This window comes from Triticum aestivum, chromosome 3B (assembly GCF_018294505.1).
Source record: "Triticum aestivum cultivar Chinese Spring chromosome 3B, IWGSC CS RefSeq v2.1, whole genome shotgun sequence".
NCBI lineage: Eukaryota > Viridiplantae > Streptophyta > Magnoliopsida > Poales > Poaceae > Triticum > Triticum aestivum.
In genome coordinates, this window is record NC_057801.1 from 637,959,471 (window position 1) to 637,971,906 (window position 12,436).

Sequence of the window (12,436 nt, forward strand, 5' to 3'; positions counted from 1 at the left end):
TTTGATGCCTTGTTCATCTTTTTCCTCCCGAAGCACGCATATGCATTGCATATCCCATCTCGCATATCATGACATGTATTGCATCATGTTGTTTGTGCATTGCACCGTGATTTATTGTGGTTCCTTTGCTTGTGTTCTTGCTTTGTGTAGAGCCGGGAGACGAGTACGTGCATGAGGAACCTGATGAGTACGCTAACGAGGATCAAGCCTTCGACAACTCTGAGAACCTTGCAGGCAAGATGACCATACCTTCGATATCACTTCTATCTTTGCTTTGCTAGTACTCACTCTATCGCTATGTTAGCTCTACCTGCCACTGTTTATCAAGCCTCCCTATTGCCATGTCAAACCTCTAACCATCCTGTCCTAGCAAACCGTTGTTTGGCTATGTCACCGCTTTTTTCTCAGCCCCTCTTATAGTGTTGCTAGTTGCAGGTGAAGATGAAGTTTGTTCCTGGTTGGAACATGGATATTTTGGGATATCACAATATCTCTTGTTTAATTAATGCACCTTATATACTTAGTAAAGGGTGGAAGGCTCGGCCTTATGCCTGGTGACTTGTTCCACTCTTGCCGCCCTAGTTTCCGTCATACCGTTGTTATGTTCCTTGATTTTGCGTTCCTTACACGGTTGGGTGATTTATGGGACCCCCTTGATAGTTCGCTTTGAATAAAACTCCTCCAGCAAGGCCTAACCTTGGTTTTACCATTTGCCACCTAAGCCTTTTTCCCTTGGGTTTTTGCGAGCCCAAGGGTCATCTTTATTTACCCCCCCCCCCCCGGGCCAGTGCTCCTCCGAGTGTTGGTCCAAACTAGAGCACCGTGCGGGACCATTCCTTGGCAACTTGGATTACGTCGGTACCTGTATGCTTAGCTTATCCGGTGTGCCCTGAGAACGAGATATGTGCAGCTCCTATCGGGATTTGTCGGCACAGCAGGTGGTCTTGCTGGTCTTGTTTTACCATTGTCGAAATGTCTTGCGAACCGGGATTTCGAGGCTAATCGGGTCTTCCCGGGAGAAGGTATATCCTTCGTTGACCGTGAGAGCTTGTGATGGGCTAAGTTGGGACACCCCTGCAGGGTATATTGTCTTTCGAAAGCCGTGCCTGCGGTTATGAGGCAGATGGGAATTTGTTAATGTCCGGTTGTAGATAACTTGACACTTGACTTCATTAAAATGCATCAACCGTGTCTGTAGCCGTGATGGTCTCTTCTCGGCGGAGCCCGGGAAGTGAACACGGTTTGTGTTATGGATGACGTAAGTAGTTTCAGGATCACTTCTTGATCACTTCTAGCTTCTCGACCGATGCGTTGCTTCTCTTCTCGCTCTCACTTGCGTATGTTAGCCACCATATATGCTTAGTGCTTGCTGCAGATCCACCATATTACCCCTTTTCCTACCTATGAGCTTAAATAGTCTTGATCTCGCGGGTGTGAGACTGCTGAGTCCTCGTGACTCACAGATTCTACCAAAACAGATGCAGGTGCCGAGGATACCAGCACAGATGGCGCAACTAAGCTGAAGTGGGAGTTTGATGAGGCCCTTGGTCGTTACTATGTATCGTTTCCAGATGATCAGTAGAGGAGCCCAGTCGGGACGATCAGGGATCTAGCATTTGGGGTTGTCTTCTTTTCATTTGGTTTTGACCGTAACCGGTCTATGAGTGTATTTTGAACGGTGTATGATCTTAATTATGTATTGTGTGAAGTGGCGATTGTAAGCCAACTCTCTTTATCCCATTCTTGATCATTACATGGGATTGTGTGAAGATGACCCTTCTTGCGACAAAACCACCATGTGGTTATGCCTCTAAGTCGTGCTTCGACACGTGGGAGATATAGCCGCATCGTGGGTGTTACAGGGCCGCTGTGCATAGTCTGTCCCAAGCCCACCTGTACCGGGTGACACTTGGTAGACTACTAACACTACCTACAAACACCAGAAACTAGTTGCAACTCCTAGACAGAGATCAAGTTGATTAATAAGCCGAGAGGGGCCGAGTTACCGGAACCCAATGTGTGGTAGTAGCTGTTCATGGATCACAAACATAGAACTCAGTTCCTGAGGACGGTTTCAATGAGATAACCCACCATGTACTCCTACAAGGCCTCTCACCGCTACCTTTACCAAATCGTGTTCACACACTTAGCTCACACACAGTAGGACATGTTCACACACCTCCAATTCATCCCCGATGAATCAGACCTGACTCAACTCAAAGCAGTAGCAGGCATGACAAACAAGCATAAATGAGTAGGCACATCAGGGCTCAAACAACTCCTACTCATGCTAGTGGGTTTCATCTATTTACTGTGGCAATGACAGGTCATGCAGAGGAAAGGGGCTCAACTACCGCAGCATGCAACAGTTGAATCGTTGTTGTCCTAATGCAGTAAAAAAGAGCAGAAGCGAGAGAGTGGGATTGTATCAGAATGAACAAGAGGGTTTTGCTTGCCTGGCACTTCTGAAGATAGTATAGTTCTTCATCGGTGTCATCGGTTACATCGTCGGTACACGTCTACTGAGAGGGGACAAGCACCGACAAACAAAGAAGAAACACAATCAATGCAATGCACAATATGATGCATGATCATGACATGGCAATATGCTATGGTTTGAGCTAATTCAACTAGTAGCAGGTTAAATGGAGTTGGTTTGAATCTAAGATCCAAATTCAAACTCCATATATGACATTTCAAATGCCATTCATTCAACTTGCAATATACATTAGCTTTAGGTTGCTCAAACATGCATGAATATGCAATAAACAGATTCTTTGGATTTTTCTGATCATTTTTCATATATAAATTATTTCATTCTGAGTTACGGTTGAATTTATGTGAATTTTGGAAGTTTATAACATTTTTTGGAATTTTCTGAAAAGAATAAATCCAGAAAAAGGTTAACTGCATCAGCATGACGTCGGGGTGACGTCAGCGGGTCAACAGGCGCTGCTACAGGTCAAACCTGACCAGTGGTGTCCACTGGTCAGTGACTCAGGGCTGTCTTGGGTGGATGACAGGTGGGACCGGTCAACGCTGACTGGGCCAAAGTCAAAGCTGACACGTGGGGTCTGTAAGATTAGCACTAATCTGAACAGGATAATTAGACTAACTTAATTAATCTCGGGAACCCACATGTCATTGACACAGGGCACTAACTAAACATGATTAGCACCTAGGCTAATGGTGCCACGTCAGCTCACCGGCGTTTAGCCGCCGGCGACCAAATGCGCGGCGGTGGGAGTCGAGATTTCGCTATAGCCCACGGTTTGAGGCGGGGTTTGCTCCTATGGCTTGCTGGCGCTCTCGCACATGTAGTGGTGGTAGAGGCAGCAGCTGGTATGGCCGGAGATGGCGGCGGCAGCGACTTGCGCAGCGACCGAAGTTCAGGAGCAGTCGAGTATGGTGCTAGAGGGCACGGGAGGCGGAGCTGCTGGTGGCTGCAGGTTCGTGGAGGCGCGCTGAGCACACTGGTTTGCTCAGATACGGGCTGCAGTGCCCATGGCCTCGTCTGCACCATCGCCGGTGGCGAGGAGCTCGTGGCTTTGGTGGAAAAGGCGGCTGGAGGAGGAGAACGACGGCGGGGAGAGAGGGGTTCGGAGCAGGGGCTCACTGGGAGGTCGAGGAGCAGGTCAGCGTGCTCGGGGAGGCGGCGGAGATGGCGAATCGGATGGCGGCATCCGGCGGCCGTGGTCGGGGAAGAAGGCCACAGGCATCATCTTGGGGCCGTCATGGCTCGTGTAGCTCGGTGAGGGGGGAAGAAGAGGTTGTGGTGGAGCCTCCGAGAGCATCGGCGGGGCGAGGAAGTGGCTGTGGCCTCGGCGGTGCTCGTCGGCGACGACGGCTGCGCCCGGCGACTACACATAGGAGAAACAAAGGAGGGGGAGGGGGAGCAGCGAGTAAGGGAGAGGAGAGAGGGGCCATGGGGTGTCTCCAAGCACGGATTAGGACGAAGGAGCGGCCTCGAGCGCGAAGCAAGAGGTGGACGGCGTCGACGCGCGTGCATCCAGCACGCAGCTGCTTCGGGGCGAGGGGGAGGAAGACGACAAAGGAGGCTGGTGGTGGGCTGGGCCGCAGGTGGGCCAGCACAAGAGCTGGGCCGGGGTAAGTGGGCTGCCAGGTAAGTTCTTCTGCTCTGTTTTATATTTCTGTTTTGTTTTCTTTGTTAATAATTATTTTGCCACAGAATTCAAATTTAAACAAATTGAAAACAGTGCCAAAACTCCCCTGGATATTTTTATGTCACATAATGGACTTCTCCACATATACATAAAATATCACAGGCTTTTGAAACTATAATCATTATATATTATGAATATAACTTCAAATCCAAATACAATATGATTTAAATTCAATGACCCAAAGTATTCCATAAAAATGTTCCAGAATTTTGGTTTGATATATATCTCTTGCCAAAATTACCAGAATGATTTTTAGGGAATTTTGGACTCACTGGATGCAATTTAAAGGATTCTTGCCCTTCTTTTAGAAAGTTTTGAGGCTTTCTAATTTCCTCAGTTCAAATTCCTTGAATTTAAACATGATGCAACACCAGATGCTAGCACTTGGCATTATCAGTACTAGGGATGTGACAACTCACCCCCACTAAACAAGAATCTCGTCCCGAGATTCAAGCATAGGGTAAGATGAAGGGGGAACGCAAACTAGTATAATCTTCACGATCCAGGTGCACTTCATAAGAACGTTGATTCGATCATCATCTTTGTATTGACGTCTTGCTCTGAGAACTCCATCTCACATGACAACGAGAGGAAAGGGACAACTCCAGAAGAATCGGTCTTCTCAAAGGTCATACAAATTAGAATCAACTCACGGGGTGAGTCATAGCAACATCTCTCGAGCTGAGACGCGAAGCACACATCTAGAGGAATGTACTGGAACATGTGACGGAGGTTCACTAGGTAGACAACAATTCCACACTTAAGAGGGTGGTGAACGGTTGTCAATGTAGCGAGGATTTGAACTGTCATGATACCATAATGAGACATCTTAGAGGAGGGCAATTCGTAGATTATTACCCTAAGTGGCAAAAAGAATTACCTTTGAAATAGAGATCATTGAGACTCTCTAAACCAGCCTAGGGCAATTCCCGAGCGATCGTTTGAAAAAGTTCGTTAGAATGGCATACCCAGACTAGAATGGATGATGTGGGTTACCTTGTTGAAGACAACACAAGGGATGATTTTGCTTATCATTGGAGTTGGATGGGGCCCATAGGAGAATGGCGCATTGGCGGTGCAAGCTAGGAACAAAATGCAAATACTGGGAATGATTCTGGTAACTGGAGAGAAACCCAACAGTAGAGGGTGAGTCCACTGTTTGAAAGGTTATAGCATAACCAAGGAAAGCTGGGAGCAATCCCAGTTAGAGCCGATGATAACACCTTGCGCTTGCGCGTGCTCTCAAGAACTTGAGAATTTCCATATTCATCAAGGTTTTACCAATATTCGTGTCAAGGATCCCGGCAACACGACATACTACCATGATGAACAACGATGGACGATGCATATGCAAAGGAAGATAACCTTCCCAGATTTCACCTTAGCGGGGCCAAGGGAACAAAATCTGGATGATCAACCGAGAGACATTTAGCACTCCGCTTCTAATGTTCTCCTTAATGTGCTAGTGCAACCCATTCATAGATATGGTTTGATATCTAGAACATCAAGTAAAAGGTCGGACTTCGGGAACATAAGAATCCATAAGGATTAACTAAGGAGGTAAATCCTACGAAATCCTCATGGGGGGTGGCCAACTTTCTTCAATAGAGATACTACAATAATAGGTCTTCCGGCTGGGCGTGTTGGCCACGACATCCACTTTACCGGTTATCAAGAGACCAATATTATAGTTCTTGGAAAATGCTCCAACCATCATATCTGCCTAAGATTCAGATCTCGTTGGTGTCAGGATATTCTAGACTCATCGAGTCTAGAAATAACAATGAAAGTTTGCAACACAAATCAACGAGACGGCGTTGGGAAATTCTCGGGGAATGATTTACGGTAGTAAGCTCCAAAACATAAGTTGGTTCTGCTACAAACATGTGAACACGATGTCCCAGACAATCATGGCCACGTAGTAGTCTTATAATGAAACACTACTGAGTTCAGGTTGGAGAACCATCATCAAGGATATCGAGGTCCTTACATAAGTCCGGATTACCTCTTATGAAGGAACTCCTTCTCCTTGAACAAATCAGTCAGTGGCTTGGTGTGCTAAGGATACATATAGAATGGAGGTTGCGAGTGTCCAAACCACAGAATGCTTCGCACGTATGCATGACCAATTTGGGATGATTCCTAAGGAAGCAACATTGACTTTCTCGAATTCACGACGGCAACTTGCATCAAATGCACATGAACTGGAGGAAGTCACTTCTTACATCCGAACATATGCTTCATGGGCTAGCATGAAGAAATGCTTTCAGAAGTTTCCAACACTAGCTTAATGCTCAACAAAATCATGGAGAAGATAAAAATGTTGTTGATGGGCTCAACAACAATTCATGCAGGTTTCCATGAAGATGGAGTTCCATAATTATGTGAACAAGTGATAGTATTGGTCAGACCAAAGGATATAATGGTGTATGCTCGAGGGATCAACCGCGAGTAAGACAACATTAAGAACATCGTTGGTTCTGCTTTAATTTGACGATAGCCCATACTCAAATCAAAGATTGGTTAAGATGATAGGTCCATAAACTGATCACGAGGGCCAGTAGATGAAAATACCATCTTTCTTCAACACACATACAAACACAAGATATCCCTTTGGAAATGAACTAGGTTAGACAAGCTTTTATCTTCCAACTCTCCAAGTTGTTATTTAGCTTGACCAACTAGCTCGGGGGTATCCAACACAGATTCTTGGAGAAGGGGTGGTTACAAACAACCAACTTGCTCACGAACTCAACATAGCGGTCAGGTGACGACCTGGTGATACTTCCGAGAAGATATTTGGAAAATCATGAACCACCGATATGTCACCAAGCTCGAGAACAATCTTGCTTTTCAGGGCAAGACGATATGATCAAAAGAGCGAGGGATTGGCACAATCCTAACTCATTGATCAAAGGGTGCACCGGAAATAAGGACTAGGTAGCACGATCAGTCTTAGAATGATGATTCAAGAACCAACACGCTAAGAATGAAAGTATTGTCCTTTAACTACCAAGCAACAAGGTTGCTAGGAGTATTGATTTCACACATCATAATTCACCTGTCAGCATTCCGGTTGCAACAACACGGAGACCGAAGAGAACGATGATGGCGAGAAGTATCACTGCACCAAGAATTCTTAAGATGGTGTGCAATTCCTATGACTTTCTTGACATAAAGAGGGTAATACTTCAAGGTGGAACAGACCAAAAGTTGGATTGCATTTGATCTACGGAATACAACTACTTTGATCCAATCCTGGAAATGGATGAGCTACTATAGGTTGTTTCTCCTAGTCATTCTGGAATAGAATGGCTTGACGGAACACAGGAATAATAGGCATCGATAAACATGAATGCACGACTACTCCTGACTATCTTCTGAGTTGTGGGTGCATCGATAAACATGGTAGACGGGGGTCAGAATACAACTAAAGGGGGAACAACTCAAAGAACATATATCTTTCTGAGTTGTGGGTGCATCGATTAGTATGTCGAGCAAAACTCAACATTTCTTCCGGATAACCCATGCAGAAAGGAAGGACTGGCAGATTCACAACTATGAATGGAGGACTCATCAAGAGCACTCTGGTTGCGATCTTTTGGTTCAGCGAGGAACTTGTGCCATAATCAGTTCATGGTTTTTGAAAGAACGATATACCACGGACCTTGAGGACTATCGCAAAGGTTACTAGTCTCCTAAAGGGACTAGCAAACACTATCAACATGAAGTAGGTGGAGTGATTCTTGGGTTCAAGATCCCATGAATAGAATGTTTACTAACTAAATGGCACCACGGGATGCTTTCGAGAATGATGGCCAGGATCATCACACTGGGACACATAACATGGCTAGATTACTAGGTGATACTCTAGACATCTAGGGTCATAACAATAGCTCCAACATATACGTCGAGGCAATAGAGTACCTGAACTCACCGTATAGTGTGGTTAACCTGGCCAGAGAGGACATCGGGAACGGGAAGAAGGGATTTGCAAATGCTTCGGACTGTTTAGAGACCTGGGATGACTCGGACAACATAACGGCTGTAAATGCTCGAAAAGATTTGAGACATGCTACAAAGATGGTGGCATGACCACTCGATCATTGGAATATCAAGGTTCTGAGATCAACTATGAACATACAGAAGATAGTAGGAACTGAACTCAAACTTAGAACCATCAATCCTATAGGTCTACGGATGAGTAACACATGATCCTGATAGAAAGAAGAGAAAGCCTAGTTCCTTAACCCCGTAGGAAAGATAGGATGACTCAGATCAGAAGGCCATAAGGTATAAGGAGTAAAAAGAGCCTTACGTTCCATCCCACAATCAATTCCCTTATATAATTAAAGAATCTCTAGACTCAACTTCGACCAGTTCGGCTTGGTAATCCTACAGGCAGTCAAGCTCTGATACCAAAGCTGTCAGGATCCCGACTCAATGGCACATCGATCTAGCATGTAACACCTCATATCACTTTGCGGCCTCATGCACGGTATTCCCACAGGTGTCACCTTACAAGGCCCGGGACCGTTTGCGCCTTTTGGCACACGTATATGATAGTGTCGCTAGCATTAATATGACAAGGAGCCCGGGCTGACATGGCTAGTCGTGAACCCAAAGTGGCACTAACTTACAGGGACATGCATACATGACCCAGCAACGAACGTGTCGGTCAACAGCGAGTGAATTCGGGTTGTAGCAACTGGGCTAGCAGGACTCCGGTAAACCGGGATGTAGCAGGCTAACAGGACTCCGGTAGACACCGCGTGAAATTTCCCCGAAGGGACAGACACAGGAATGAAGAAGGACACATGCCGGCCAGCCTAAGTGTTCCGGAGCAGTAGCAAGCTACCAAGGCTCAGTGGAAGCACTAGGAGACATTTCCCGGTAAGAGAGGCTACCAAGGATAAACAACTAGATAGTCAGATCCCACACATACCAAGCATTTCAATAACATACACATAGTATGCTCGATATGTGCAAATACAACATGGCATCACAACATGACTCTACAACTCAAGTATTTAATCAATAGGCTCCGAGGAGCAAGATATTACAAGCATGGGTCTCATGACCCAACATTCAGAGCACACAAGTCAAAGCACATGCGGAAGCTTAACATGTCTGAGTACAGACATCTACAAATGAAAAAGGTTGAGAAGCCTAACTATCTACCAGATCCTGTCGAGGGCACAAGATCGTAGCTGAGGTAACAAGCTAAACGTTGAAGTCCACATGCAACTACTAGCGAGACTGAAGTCTCTCTGCAAAAACAAAAAATAGGCAAACGTGAGTACAAATGTACCCGGTAAGACTTACATCAGAACTAACTACATATGCATCATTATCAACAAAGGGGATGGTGGGGTTTAACTACAGCAAGCCAGCTTTGACTCGGTGGCTATCCTGAACTACAACTGCAAGTAACTCTTTTGAGGTGGCGCACATGAGTCCACATATTCACCATATCAATACACCACTATGGATCCGCTCCCATCTCCCTACGAGAACGCCATCCATAGCACTCACGCTTATCTTGCGTATTTTAGAGTATCCACTTTCACTTGTCTATGAACTGTACAGGCAACCCAGAAGTCCTTTACCGCGGACACGGCTATTCGAATAGATCATATTAACCCTACAGGGGTGTACTTCTTCACGCATGCTCTCGCCACTTACCGCCATGTACACGTCATGTATCTCGGCAACCTTCAAGCGGAAGCTTGGCGAGGGTGTCGGCCATGACCTGACTAACCACACAAGTCTCTTGTCCAGGTTTATCGCCTATTCGGGTTCCATCCGCAAGGAGATACGGCCGGGGTGACGCTCACGGCCCAAACGATGTGTGCAGGGTTCCCAAGCCCACCATCCGGGTGCCACTTGGTACACCGGGCCACTGTGCCCAGTCTGTCCAAAGCCCACCTGTACCGGGTGCCACTTGGTAGACTACTAACACCACCTACAAACACCATAAACTAGTTGCAACTCCTGGACAGAGATCAAGTTGATTAATAAGCCGAGAGGGGTCGAGTTACCGGAACCCAATGTGTGGTAGTAGCTATTCATGGATCACAAACACAGAACTTAGTTCCTGAGGACGGTTTCAATGAGACAACCCACCATGTACTCCTACAAGGCCTCTCACCGTTACCTTTACCAAATCGTTTAGCTCACACACAGTAGGACATGTTCACACACCTCCAATTCATCCCCGATGAATCAGACCTGACTCAACTCTAAGCAGTAGCAGGCATGACAAACAAGCATGAATGAGTAGGCACATCAGGGCTCAAACAACTCCTACTCATGCTAGTGGGTTTCATCTATTTACTGTGGCAATGACAGGTCATGCAGAGGAAAGGGGTTCAACTACCGCAGCATGCAACAGTTGAATTGTTGTTGTCCTAATGCAGTAAAAGAGAGCAGGAGTGAGAGAGTGGGATTGTATCGGAATGAACAAGGGGGTTTTGCTTGCCTGGCACTTCTGAAGATAGTATAGTTCTTCATCAGTGTCATCGATCACATCGTTGGTACGTGTCTACTGAGAGGGGACAAGCACCAACAAACAAAGAAGAAACACAATCAATGCAATGCACAATATGATGCATGATCATGACATGGCAATATTCTGTGGTTTGAGCTAATGCAACTAGCAGTAGGTTAAATGGAGTTGGTTTGAATCTAAGATCCAAATTCAAACTCCATATATGACATTTCAAATGCCATTAATTCAAATTGCCATATACAGTAGCTTTAGGTTGCTCCAACATTCATGAAAATGCCATAAACAGATTCTTTGGATTTTTCTGATCGTTTTTCATATATAAATTATTTCATTCTGAGTTACGGTTGAATTTATGTGAATTTTGGAAGTTTATAACATTTTTTGGAATTTCTAAAAAGAATAAATCCAGAAAAAGGTTAACTACGTCAGCATGACGTCGGGGTGACGTCAGCGGGTCAACAAGCGCTACTACAGGTCAAACCTGACTAGTGGGGTCCACTGGTCAGTGACTCAGGGCTGGCTTGGGTGGATGACAGGTGGGACTAATCAACGCTGACTAGGCCAAAGTCAAAGCTGACACATGGGGTCCGCAAGATTAGCACTAATCTGAACAGGATAATTAGACTAACTTAATTAATCTCGGGGAGCCCCATGTCATTGACACAGGGCACTAACTAAACATGATTAGCACCTAGGCTAATGGTGCCACGTCAGCTCACCGGCGTTTAGCCGCCGGCGACCAAATCCGCGGCGGAGGGAGTCGGGATTTCGCTACAGCCCACGGTTTGAGGCGGGGTTTGCTCCTATGGCTTGCTGGCGCTCTCGCACATCTAGTGGTGGTAGAGGCAGCAGCTGGGATGGCCGGAGTTGGCGGCGGCGGTGACTTGTGCGACGGCCGGAGTTTGGGAGCAGTCGAGTACGGTGCTAGAGGACACGAGAGGCGGAGCTACTGGTGGCTGCAGGTTCGTGGAGGCGCGCTGAGCACATTGGTGTGCTTAGATACGGGCTGCAGTGCCCATGGCCTCGTGTGCACCATCGCCGGTGGCGAGGAGCTCGCTGCTTTGGTGGAAAAGGCGGCTGGAGGAGGAGAACGACGGCGGGGAGAGAGGGGTTCAGAGCAGGGGCTCACTGTGAGGTCAAGGAGCAGGTCGGCGTGCTCGGGGAGGCGGCGGAGACGGCGAATCGGACGGTAGCATCCGGCGGCCGTGGTCGGGGAAGAAGGCCACATGCGTCATCTTGGGGCCATCCTGGCTCATGTAGCTCGGCGAGGGGGGAAGAAGAGGTTGCGACGGAGCCTCTGAGAGCATCGGCGGGGCGAGGCAGTGCGTGTGGCCTCGGCGGTGCTCGTCGGCGGCGACGGCTGTGCCCGACGACTGCGCGTAGGATAAACAGAGGAGGGGGAGGGAGAGCCGCGAGTGAGGGAGAGGAGAGAGGGGCCACGGGGCGTCTCCAGGCGTGGATTAGGACGAAGGAGCAGCCTCCAGCGCGAAGCAGGAGGTGGCCGGTGTCAACGCGCGTGCGTCTAGCACGCAGCTGCTTCGGGGCGAGGGGGAGGAAGATGATAGAGGAGGGTGGCGGTGGGCTGGGCCGCAGGTGGGCCAGCATAGGAGCTGGGCCGGGGTAAGTGGGCTGCCAGGTAAGTTCTTCTGCTCTGTTTTATATTCCTATTTTGTTTTCTTTATTAATAATTCTTTTGCCACTGAATTCAAATTTAAACAAATTGAAAACAGTGCCAAAACTC